The sequence below is a fragment of the Triticum urartu genome, chromosome 6 (assembly GCF_003073215.2).
Source record: "Triticum urartu cultivar G1812 chromosome 6, Tu2.1, whole genome shotgun sequence".
NCBI classification, from domain to species: domain Eukaryota; kingdom Viridiplantae; phylum Streptophyta; class Magnoliopsida; order Poales; family Poaceae; genus Triticum; species Triticum urartu.
Genome location: NC_053027.1, coordinates 461,485,490 through 461,497,949, shown reverse-complemented (window position 1 = coordinate 461,497,949; position 12,460 = coordinate 461,485,490).

The window sequence follows — 12,460 nt, the reverse complement described above, 5'->3', positions numbered from 1 at the left end:
ACGCAGCTCCTTTAAGAGATCCTGTAGACCCATCATAGAAAAGAAAACGAGGGGTTGCCATGACAATTGACAGTCAGCCGTTGGTTGCTTCCGAGGGGTAATGAGGCACTGAAGGCTTGACGAGGTGACGCTATGCGGGGCTGCCGCGGCCAGAGCTCAGCCATTCAGGTTTGTCGGCGTTGCAGGGACGGACCCATGTGCAAGCGTCTGCCATTTGGGAGCAGCTCCGTTAGTTGGCGTCAGCTGAGTAGACAACTAGGTAAAACACATTAGCTGCGAAGGAGTGGATTCGTTCAAATAGATGCTGGGAAGGCGGACATCACTGGATCAGGCCCGAGCGACTTGGGGATCATGCAGCCCGAGGGGCGCCCTAATAAGGTAAGCTAGCAACATGAAATAAAAGGGATACATGCCGCAGGGACGGACCCACGCGGCCTGGGAATAATGCAGCCCCGGGGGGCGCTCCCAGCTGGAAGTGAAACTTGAAATATGTCACCTGATGACATTGAGGACGAAGGGGTGTTGGTGTAGCAGACTCAGTGGGCTGTGGAAGCCGATCCTCACGAGCTCGCAGGCCTGGGGGCCTCGGGAGGCTCCGGAGGTGCTGGTGGCTCCCCGCGGACCATCTCCATCTCCGCCAGGGCTGCGGAACGCCTGGCCTCTTGTGCCTCCATGATGCCCCTCATGAGGCGCTGGTATGTGGCAGCCGCGTTCGGCAAGCCGTAAGGCATGCGAATGTAGCTGTGGGGTGGACCTCCACAGCGCCCCACTCGCGAGGGCTAGAGGCACTCCAGAGAGGCGACTCAGTTGAGCCCTGGTATGTCGATGCAGACGCGCAACCCACCATCCTCGCCTGGATGGGGAGCCACTGCTGGTAGACGGCGGCCGCCTTTCATGACTCTTGACTCCTATAGCTCCTGAATGGCCTTGCTGACGAACTCCTGAGGGTCTGGCTCTCCTTGCCTTACTCCTTCTTGAGGGAAACGTGCTTCTAAACATGCCTCCATGTGGTGCGCAAGCGCCTCCCTCATGACCCTAGCCAGGTCGGTGGCCCTCCAGGGGAGAGCCCCCGAGCCCTGCCTGAGGAGGGCGCCGGGCGCACTTTCCTATGCGATGGAAGGAGGTTCCCCCTGGGCAGGCACGAGCCCAGAGGGGCCTGCCTCCTGAGGAGCCGGGCCGGACGATGTCTTCTTCTTCTTGGGGCGGTCTCGGGAAGCCTCCTGCTTCCGCGATCCGGGTCTTCTAGTGACGCGGCCTGAAAGGCTCGTTCCAGGGAACACACCGCATCCTTCTCTTCACAGGGCACCGTGATGACTCCGCCACTTCCTGGCATCTTGAGGACATTGTAGCCATGGTGAGTTACGGCCATGAACTTGGCCAGCGCTGGGTACCCGAGGATGGCATTGTACGGCAGGCGAATGTGAGCGACGTCGAAGTCGATGAGCTCAGTGCGGTAGTTGTCGCGTGCCCCGAAGGTGACAGGGAGGCGGACCTGCCCGATCGGGACCGTGGATCCGTCGGTGACTCCGGAGAAAGGCTTGGTTGGCTGAAGCTGGCTGTAAGGCACTTGGATATTGTTGAATGTTTCCACGGACAGGACGTTGAGCCCTGCCCCGCCATCGATGAGGGTCCTGGTGACCACCACGTTGCTGATGATTGGGGAACAGAGCATCGGGAGGACTCTGGCTGTAGCCGCACACTTGAGCTAATCTGCCAAGCTGAACGTGATGGCGCACGCCGACCACTTGAGTGGGCGCGTGGCTTCGAGCTTGCGGAGGACTGCATTCACTTCGCGGGCGAACTGCTTGAAGATGCGTTGAGAGGCTGGGGCTTGAGCCCCGCCCAGGATGCAGGCGATCGCGCACGGCTCCTGGAAGCCCCCAGCCTCCTCGTCCTGGTGGCGGTCCTCATTTCTCCTTGGTTGCGGCGGCAGCGGAGGGAGGCCTGCGTTGCCTTGCGGGCGATCCTCGCGAGGCTGACCCCTCCAGTCTCCCTCGCGAGGCGGGTCTTACCAGCGATCCTCGTGAGGTTGATCGCGCCACCCTTGGCACGGGCCACGGTCTTCCCAGCGTCCTGCGTTCCTTCCCCCTCCTCGACCGTAGCCCCGGTCACCACGGTCGGGGCGACGGCCGATCCTTCCTTCTCGCATGGCTCGGAGCTCTTGACATTCGTTGGTGTTGTGGGCGTGGAGGTCGTGGTACACGCAGTACCGGCTGCCCTTGGAAGGCTCGGGCTGATCTCTGCCCCGCTTGGTGTCTGGTTCTGCCGCGAGCACGGCAGCCCCCTTGCACTTCACATCCTTGGCCTTGGGCTTCTTCTCTTCCGGGTCCACGGCAGGCAGCTCAAGGAGGGAGAGACGCCCTTCCTCAGCCCTGGCGCACTTGGTTGCCAAGTTGAACAGCTCCAAAGAAGTGCACAGGTCTTCATGCATTGCCAGCTCCTCCTTCATCTTGACATCGCGCACGCCGTCGGAGAAAGCTGAGATGACGGCCTCTTCAGTCACCCTGGGAATCTTGAGGCGTGCGTTGTTGAAGCGCTGGATGTACTTCTGCAGGGTCTCCCCGGGTTGTTGCTTGATGCGGCGCATGTCGCTCACAGCGGGTGGCCAGTCGCGAGTACCTTGGAAGTTGGCGATGAAGCAGGTGCGCATCTCGTCCCAGGAGGAGATCGTGCCTGGAGCCAGGTTCAGGAGCCAGGTGCGGGCCCCATCCTTGAGCGCCATGGGAAACCAGTTCGCCATTACCTTCTCGTCTCCGTTGGCAGCTTCGATGCCCAGCTCGTAGAGCTAGAGGAACTCCGCAGGGTAAGTCGTGCCGTCGTAGCGAGGAGGCAGGTCTGGCTTGAACTTGCCGGGCCACGCGACATTGCGTAGCTCGGCGGTGAAGGCACGGCAGCCTGCTGTGGCCACGGGAGGCCTTGGGTGATGGAGAGCTTGGTCTTGCATGTCCCCACGCGCTGCAGCTGGGTCTTGACGTGCGGGAGCAGGAGCATGGTCGCGACGTGCTGGAGCAGGGAGTGCCTGGGCAGCTTCTTGCGGGCGAGGGACTTCCTGGCAGCTCTGCTCTTGCTGCGCTGGCACCTGACGGAGCGGGTTCCGCCCAGGGGCCACACGCCTTGGAGCCATGGCGCCTTCTTGAGGAGGAGGCGGCCGGGGCGCCGCCGGAGCTTCGTCGCCCGCGCGGGGCGGGGTGCAGTGCAGCGGAACGGACGGCGCAGGAGAGCCCCCTGCGGCGCGGACGAGCTCGGCGACGCGGTTGAGCCATTCTTCGTTGACATCGTCAATGGGGAGGTAGCGCAGGAGCTCGTTTGCCGCGATGAGCGTAGCTCGAGCCTCCATGGGTGCGCGGAGCGCGCGGGACGAAGAACCAGCCGGGGGGAGCAAGGGAGTTGCGGTGCGGCCGTCTTGCCGCACGGACGGATGCTGAGACCATGCTTGCTGCTCATCCCCCGCCGGGCCAGTGGCGGCGTTGACGGCAGGTGACGGGAACGGTGAGGACGCCCGCCGACTGGAGCCGTCTGGGCGACGCGGGAAGCAAGAGCGGCCCGGCGCTCGGCGCGGGCCCGACGAGCGTCAGACATGGGTGCGATGGTCGGAGGAGAACGGGGTGGTGGAAGACGAATTCCGGCGCACCCATACCTGGAGCGCCAAATGTCGGATTTCGGGTTCCAACAGACCCTTGAGGTTCGAACACTGGGGTGCGCGCGGAGATTTCGCTTCCTACCTACCTGCACCCCTCCGCCTCGCTAAGATCTAAGTTATGGAAAGAACAACACAAGGGACACAGGGTTTATGCTGGTTCGGGCCACCGTTGTGGTGTAATACCCTACTCCAGTTTGTGGTGTGGTGGATTGCCTCTTGGGCTGATGATGATGAATGATACAAGGAAGAACAACCTCGCGAGGGTCTGTTCTTGGCTGGGGCGATGAACTACTGGGAGGAGTTCAGCCACCCTTCTCTCTCTCTCTCTCTGATTGTCTTTCTCCGATTCAACCTCCTACCGAACCTCTCCTCTTAACCCCTCCGAACCCCTCTCTTCTGTGGGTGGCTGGTCCTATTTATAGAGGCCCTGGTCCTCTTCCCAAATATCGAGCGGGAAGGGAGCCAACAATGGCGGGCTAATTTGAAGGGGGACATCTAGTACTCGCTACCCTGACAAAAGTAGTCTTCGCCTGCACAAAGCTCAGGTGGTGACGCCGTCTTGGGCTCCACGATGACCTCTGTCTTGCAGTCTTCCTAGTCTTGGTCTCGTTGCACCGAAATGGCAAACTTTGCTTGATGCCTCGGTACTCCGCGGTTGCGCTTGCCCCCTTTGCACCAAAGAGGAAAGGAGGACACTGCGCGGGCTGGCACCCTCCTGGCGCCCTTGGTCGTCATGGCTTGCGTCACGGGCACCTCGTGAGGTACCCCGCCTTGATCTCTCCGCCTCCTCGTGAGCCAGCCTGATGAGGCCGTGCCCGAGGAAGCTCCGTGTCATCCGCCCCGCGAGGCTTGGCCCCTCGCGAGGGTCTTGGGTCTGTGTTGATGAAGATGGGCCGTTCTGCCCCCCCCCCCTTGAGCCACGCTGCAGGCCGCAGGCAGGCAAGTCTGGGGACCCCCGTTCCCAGAATGCCGACATACTTGGCGTGGAAGTCAAGCTATGCAATACGGATATGGATATATCCTCCTTTGTAACCGACCTTGTGTAACCCTACCCCCTTCGGTGTCTATATAAACCGGAGGGTTTTAGTCCGTAGGACAACATACAATCATACCATAGGCTAGCTTCTAGGGTTTAGCCTCTCTGATCTCGTGGTAGATCAACTCTTGTAATACTCATATCATCAAGAATAATCAACCAGGACGTAGGGTTTTACCTCCATCAAGAGGGCCCGAACCTAGGTAAACATCGTGTCCCCTGCCTCCTGTTACCATCCGCCTTAGACGCACAGTTCGGGACCCCCTACCCGAGATCCTTCGGTTTTGACACCGACAGAGGCAGAGAAGAAGAAGCCCGCCGTGATCCAGGTTTGCGTGCATGACTTATGCTTGGTCTACCACATATGCGATGCCGACGTTGAGTGCGAGGAATTTAAGAAGTTCCTCAAGGGCGACCGAGTCAAATTCGTTACTGTAGACTTTAGGAACAACAAGGAAATCCTGGGTCGGATAGGCCTCGTTGTAGGTGTCCCCTTCGACCTCCAGAAGGAAGGGTTGGTGCCCTCCCTTAATCAGCCTTCAATGCCGACCCTGGCAGGAGCCATGGTTCATCCTTCATACGGTAAACTAGAGAAACCTCCGCACACGTTTCATCGTCATGCATGGCAGTGGAATGTACTAGATATGGACCACATCCACTACGCTGCAACGGATGGCTACCTTTGTTTCAATATCTACAAGGGTTGGATGAAGAGAAAGAGCCAAGTGTGCGGTTCAAGCAAAGAAGTATCGCCCAAGAGGAAGAGGGACAAGGACGAAGTCGAGGACGTGGACGAGGACTCCGAGTAAGGTGGCAGTGTCGTTGCTCATGGTGGTTCTAATGCAGTGCCTACCGGATTAGTTGCTTAGTTTAATTTCTCGTGTGCTTTGTTTTATTTGAGGGGTGTGTTGTGCTGAGCTCCCAGCATAACTATGTTATGTTTCTTCTCGTTATATTTCGTACATTTCATCTTTTAGTTGGTATAGTACTACCACTCGTTTCTTGATATTATATACATACAATATATATGGCCAACATCATATAGCCAGCAGTTTTGTTGTCAAAGAATTTCAGGGTGCTTAGTTTTGTCCAAGAATTCCAGGGTGCTTAGTTTTATTTGAGGGGTGTGTTGTGCTGGACACCATTAACTTATCATTGTGAGAATCGGCTTATTTTTGTCATGTAACATGGTCAACAGGGTTTGACGTGAAAATAACAATGTCTAATGGCATTTCTGAGCAAACATCTAACTTAACGATGGCATTTTTTAGATATCTAATTGCATTTTTGAGCAGGCATCTCACGGATCGATGGCATTTTTTGAGTAGTTGTAAGTTCTAATGCAAAACTGAGTAGTGATACACAACTAGTGACATAAATACTAAGAACCCAACAATTAAATAGGTCTAATTTCTTTATTTCTATATTTCTTTATACCTTTGTGCGCGAAACAATATACGCTGCCGACCGCCAGATTTTCTTTACAGAGGCAACATAGAACTATATGAGTGCCCTGTTAAATTTTGGAATTATTCCAGGTTTGTTTGGCCTTTTTTATACATTAATTGATTTTCTGGTCATTTAATGTGCATAATTCAAATTTGAACTACAAGAACATGCTCCCGTGCACCAAAGTTGACTGAAAAATCACATGTGTGTCCTCGGGTGAATTTCTATGTCCCATGCAAGAAATGGGAATGAAATTCAAACATCTGGGCATCGTGGTTCAGCCAAGAACATTGAGAAGCTTGGTTTTAAAATTCTTGTAAATCCAAAACACACCAGAAAATCATGAAACTTGGCATGGTGTCATGTCATGGTACTACCATGCTGTGGTAAAAAAATGCAGAATAGGAACAAGTTTTGGTATAAGTTTCTTGCAAACCGGAGCTTCTCTCAAGAAGGCTCGTGGTTCTAAGAGGGAACGTGTCACCTTTGTGTGCATAATTCAAATTTTAAATACAAGCACGTTCTCCAGTGCACCAAAGATGGTTGAAAAATCACATGTGTGTCCTCGGGTAAATTTCTAGGTCCCATGCTAGAAATGGGAATGAAATTCAAACATCTGGGCGTCATGGCTCGGCTGGAAACATTGAGAAACTTGGTTTTTTAATTCCTGTAAATCCAAAACACGCATGAAAATCATGAAACTTGGCTTGGTGCCATGACATGGCACAAACATGCTATGGTAATTTTGCTGTCCGATTCACGAAGGCGCACACATTAACAATCAACAAAGTCATTTTGGAACAAGTGTTGTCACATTACAAATGGAAACACAAGTATTATTGAAACCGTCGGTGTTCTATTTACCATTTACGTGCCGCCACGCGTCCCCTTTTTTATTAGCTAGGAGGCACCGTGCAGGGTAGCTATTTGAGTAGAGGAGGCGTGCGATCAGACCCTTGCGCGTGCTTATCGGGAGGAGAGCCCTTTGACCTCCATCTGTCATCCACCTCTCTCCCAAGGTACCATTAATGGTGCCTGAGCCTCTGTTTAATGGCGTGGCAATGTCTCACTCGACTGAGATTTAAGAGAGAAAAACGAAAATTTTGCACGGATCTTGATGTAAGATCCGACGGACCTATATAGCATCTACTACGACTTATAACAAGACTGATAATTGTCTTACATAATTAGGAAGATAATTAAAAAAGCCACATGCGTCTACGCCCGAAATACACAAGGGCAAAAGAAGAAGGAAGACGCATTCAACGATCTGGCTCGCTGATCTCCTTGGCCTTGAGATTGAGATGTTTTAAACGCGGAGGCTAAGATGGAGGTGCGAGGTTTTGGTTAATGTGCGGGCCGCACACGGCACCAACACGACATGAGCTTCGTCTGCCTGTTGCGCATGTAGTCGGGTGAGTTGTCCAAGTATAGACACAACCAGGCCCTCGTTGGTATCTGCGCCTCGACTTTGGCTGTTCATAGTGGAGAGTAACATAGACCAGTTACTAGTCTATGTTACTAGTACCTTCATAGTGGGTAGTGTCATATAGTATATGCATAGTTTTGCTCCATGGCGCAATCCATTGATACTACTATTGTACAAATGTATACATTTTTAAAAGGCTAGAGGGCGAGGCAGTCTAGCTTGGTCCTTTTCACGAGAGGCGAGGGCCTTTGTGATTTGACGGCTCATTACTACTGGAAGGCAGGGCCTTGTGATTTGGCTACTCATATAAATGTGCTGACGACCTGAGGAGGAGCAAAGAACCGTGCGGTATACTCAAGTTTTCCACTGGAGTACGACGGAGGAGCACGAAACACGGTAGCCCAGTAACATATCCTCTACTCTCTACTCTTATTATATATTACTAGCAAGAGGCATTGTTCTATTGGCGATAAAGAATGATCTAATTTGCTAGTCATCTCATTTTTAGCATTGTTCTATTCATGCCTCGCAGAGAAGGTGACACATGTGGCAAAACACCCGAAGCATAATAAGAAACACATGAGCAAAAGAAGAAGGAGGATTATCACCCCAAAAAGAAGGAAGACGCACACATAAGTCTGGGGCGCTGCTCTCACTACATGAAGGGTTGCTGGCCGCGGAGTCGTAACTGCTTCTTCATCGCCTCCACGACCTCCATCTCCTTGCGCGTCTCCTCTGCCATCTTCATCATTGTGTCCATGACGCGGGATTTCTCGACACGAGCCTTCATCATCTGTTCCATGGCCGCATTACGTACCTTGACAGCAGTTAGGTGCTTGATGCGGAGCTTCGCTAACTCCTCCTTCTGTTCCATGATGAGGGCCTACAACATCTTCATCGAGGAACTACTATTCTCATGCACCTTCTTCCAGCCAGCGTTCTCCTCCTTCAGTAGGTCGAGCTCGTGGCAGAGCTTCACCTTGTCCTCCTGAAGTTGCAGGATTTTGCCGGTGGCCTTCTTCTCCGAGGCAATGCTCTTCTTCAGCAGCATCATTGAGGGAGTCCGGGATTAGGGATCTCCGGACAGCCGGACTATATCCTTTGGCCGGACTGTTGGACTATGAAGATACAAGATTGAAGACTTCGTCCCGTGTCCGGATGGGACTCTACTTGGCATGGAAGGCAAGCTACACAATACGGATATGTATATCTCCTCCTTTGTAACCGACCTGGTGTAACCCTAGCCCCCTCTGGTGTCTATATAAACCGGAGGGTTTTAGTCCGTAGGACAACATACAATCATACCATAGGCTAGCTTCTAGGGTTTAGCCTCTCCGATCTCGTGGTAGATCAACTCTTGTAATACCCATATCATCAAGAATAAATCAAGTAGGACGTAGGGTTTTACCTCCATCAAGAGGGCCCGAACCTGGGTAAAACATCGTGTCCCCCGCTTCCTGTTACCATCCGCCTAGACGCACAGTTCGGGACCCCCTACCCGAGATCCGCCGGTTTTGACACCGACATTGGTGCTTTCATTGAGAGTTCCTCTGTGTCGTCATCATCAGGCTTGATGGCTCCTTCGATCATCGTTAGCGATGCAGTCCAGGGTGAGACTCTTCTCCCCGGACAGATTTTTGTATTCGCCGGCTTTGCACTGCGGGCCAATTCACTTGGCCATTTGGAGCAGATTGAAAGCTACGCCCCTGGCCATCAGGTGAGGTTTGGAAGCCTAAACTACACGGCTGATATCCACGGAGACTTGATCTTTGACGGATTCGAGCCCCTGCCAAGTGCGCTGCGCTGTCACGATGGGCATGATTTAGCTGTGCCACCGAACAGTGTCCTGGAGACCGCACCTGCGGCCGCTCCGACCTTTAATTTGGAGCCAACTGCGCCATCCGAGGGCGGGTGGTTAGACCCCGCCGCGGAGGCAGCAAGCTCAATGGAGATCGAACCGAACACCAACCTTATCCTTCGCGAGGCCCGTGACTCCCCATTGCCGGACTCTCCTCCGGACTCTGGACCATCCGCGCCCCTGTCAATCGAATCCGATTGGGTGCCAATCATGGAGTTCACTGCCGCGGATATCTTTCAGCACTCGCCCTTCGGTGACATACTGGATTCACTAAGGTCTCTCTCTTTGTCAGGAGAGTCCTGACCGAATTTTGACCGGCAGGATTGGGATGCGGACGACAAAGAAATTCGACGCCCACCCACCACCCACTTCATAGCCACTGTCGATGACTTGACCGACATGCTCGACTTCGACTCTGAAGACATCGATGGTATGGTCGATGATGCGGGAGACGAACAGGAACCAGCGCCCATAGGGCACTGGAAAGCCACCTCGTCATATGACATATATATGGTGGACACACCCAAAGAAGGCAATGGCGACGGAACAACGGAGTATGACCCCTCCAAGAAGCAACCTAAGCGCCGGCGTCAGCGGCGCCGCTCTAAGTCCCGCCAAAGCAAAAACGGTGATTCCGGCACAGGAGATAATAACACTCCGGATAGTGCCTAAGACAACCCCCTCCAGCAAGATTCAGCACAGGAGGATGGAGAAGCCAACCCTCATGAGAGAGCGGCAGATAGAGAGGCGGAGGATGATAATTACATGCCCCCCTTCGAAGACGAGGCAAGCCTCGACGATGATGAATTCGTCATGCCAGAGGATCCCGTCGAACAAGAGCGCTTCAAGCGCCAGCTTATAGCCACAGCAAATAGCCTTAAGAAAAAGTAGCAGCAACTTCAAGCTGATCAAGATCTGCTAGCGGACAGATGGACTGAAGTCCTCACAGCCGAGGAATATAAACTCGAACGCCCCTCCAAGAGTTACCCAAAATGCAGGTTGCTACCCCGACTGGAGGAAGAAACGTATGACGCGGCTGATCGGCCACCTCGTGGCCGCGATAGAGAGGCATTCCAGCCAAAAGCTCAGCCTGCAACCCGACGCCATTCAAATAAAAAGGCATGGGGAAATACGCCAGACCTGCGAGACATACTGGAGGACAAAGCAAAACCTGCAAGATCGATCTACGGATCACAAGTGCGCGCTACTACGCGAGACGATAAACGTCACGCCGGATACAGTAAAAGTAAATCCGACCGGGCCAAACACAGCGGGCAAGACTCATTGGAGCTGCGTCGCGATATAGCCCAGTACAGAGGTGCCGCACACCCCTTATGCTTCACAGATGAAGTAATGGATCATCAAATCCCAGAGGGTTTCAAACCCGTAAACATAGAATCATACGACGGCACGACAGATCCTGCGGTATGGATCGAGGATTTCCTCCTGCACATCCACATGGCCCGCAGTGATGACCTACACACAATCAAATACCTCCCACTCAAACTTAAAGGACCAGCTCGGCATTGGCTCAACAACTTGCCAGCAGAGTCCATTGGCTGTTGGGAAGATCTGGAAGCCGCATTCCTCGACAACTTTCAGGGCACTTATGTGCGACCACCAGACGCCGATGACCTGAGCCATATAATTCAGCAGCCAAAGGAATCGGCCAGGCAATTCTGGACACGGTTCCTAACAAAGAAAAATCAAATCGTCGACTGTCCGGATGCAGAGGCCCTAGCAGCTTTTAAACACAACATCCGCGACGAGTGGCTAGCCCGGCACCTTGGTCAGGAAAAGCCGAAATCTATGGCAGCCCTCACGACACTCATGACCCGCTTTTGTGCGGGAGAAGACAGCTAGCTGGCTCGCAGTAATAACATATCAAAGAACCGTGGTACTTCGGATACCAAGGAAGGTAATGGCAGGTCACGTCGCAACAAACATAAGCGCCGCATTAACAGCGACAATACTGAGGATACGACAGTCAATGCCGGATTCAAAGGCTCTAAACCCGGTTAGCGGAAAAAGCCATTTAAAAGAAGCACTCCGGGCCCGTCCAGTTTGGACCGCATACTCGATCACTCGTGTCAAATACACGGCACCCCCGACAAGCCAGCCAACCACACCAATAGGGATTGTTGGGTATTCAAGCAGGCCGACAATTTAAATGCTGAAAACAAAGATAAGGGGCCACATAGCGATGACGAGGAAGAGCCCCGGCAGCCGAACACCGGAGGACAGAAGAGCCCCCCCCCCAAAAGTGCGGACGGTGAACATGATATACGTAACCCACATGCCCAAGAGGGAGCGGAAGCGTGCGCTCAGGGACGTATATGCGTTGGAGCCAGTCGCCCCAAAGTTCAACCCATGGTCCTCCTATCCGATCACCATCGATCGCAGGGACCATCCCACTAGTATCCTTCATGGCGGATTCGCCGCACTGGTCCTAGACCCAATCATTGACGGATTTCACCTCACTCGAGTCCTTATGGATGGAGGCAGCAGCCTGAACCTGCTTTACCAGGAGACAGTGCGCAAAATGGGTATAGACCCCTCAAGGATCAAACCCACAAAAACGACCTTTAAAGGCGTCATACCAGGTGTAGAGGCCCATTGCACAGGCTCAGTCACACTGGAAGTGGTCTTCGGATCCCCGGATAACTTCCGAAGCGAAGAGTTAATCTTCGATATAATCCCGTTCCGCAGTGGTTATCATGCACTACTCGGGCGAACTGCATTTGCGAGATTCAATGCGGTACCACATTATGCATACCTCAAGCTCAAGATGCCAGGACCTCAAGGGGTCATTACAGTTAACGGAAACACAGAACGCTCTCTCCGAACGGAGGAGCACACTGCGGCCCTCGCAGCGGAAGCGCAAAGCAGCCTCTTAAGGCAATCCACTAGTTCGGCGTTTAAGGACCCAAACACCTTCAAGCGCGCCCGGAGTAATCAGTAACAGGACCGCCTGGCATGTTCCGAGCTCGCATAGCAATGCGGCCCCCACCCCGGCCCAAGCCAAACGGCGAAATTCGTGCCACGCGT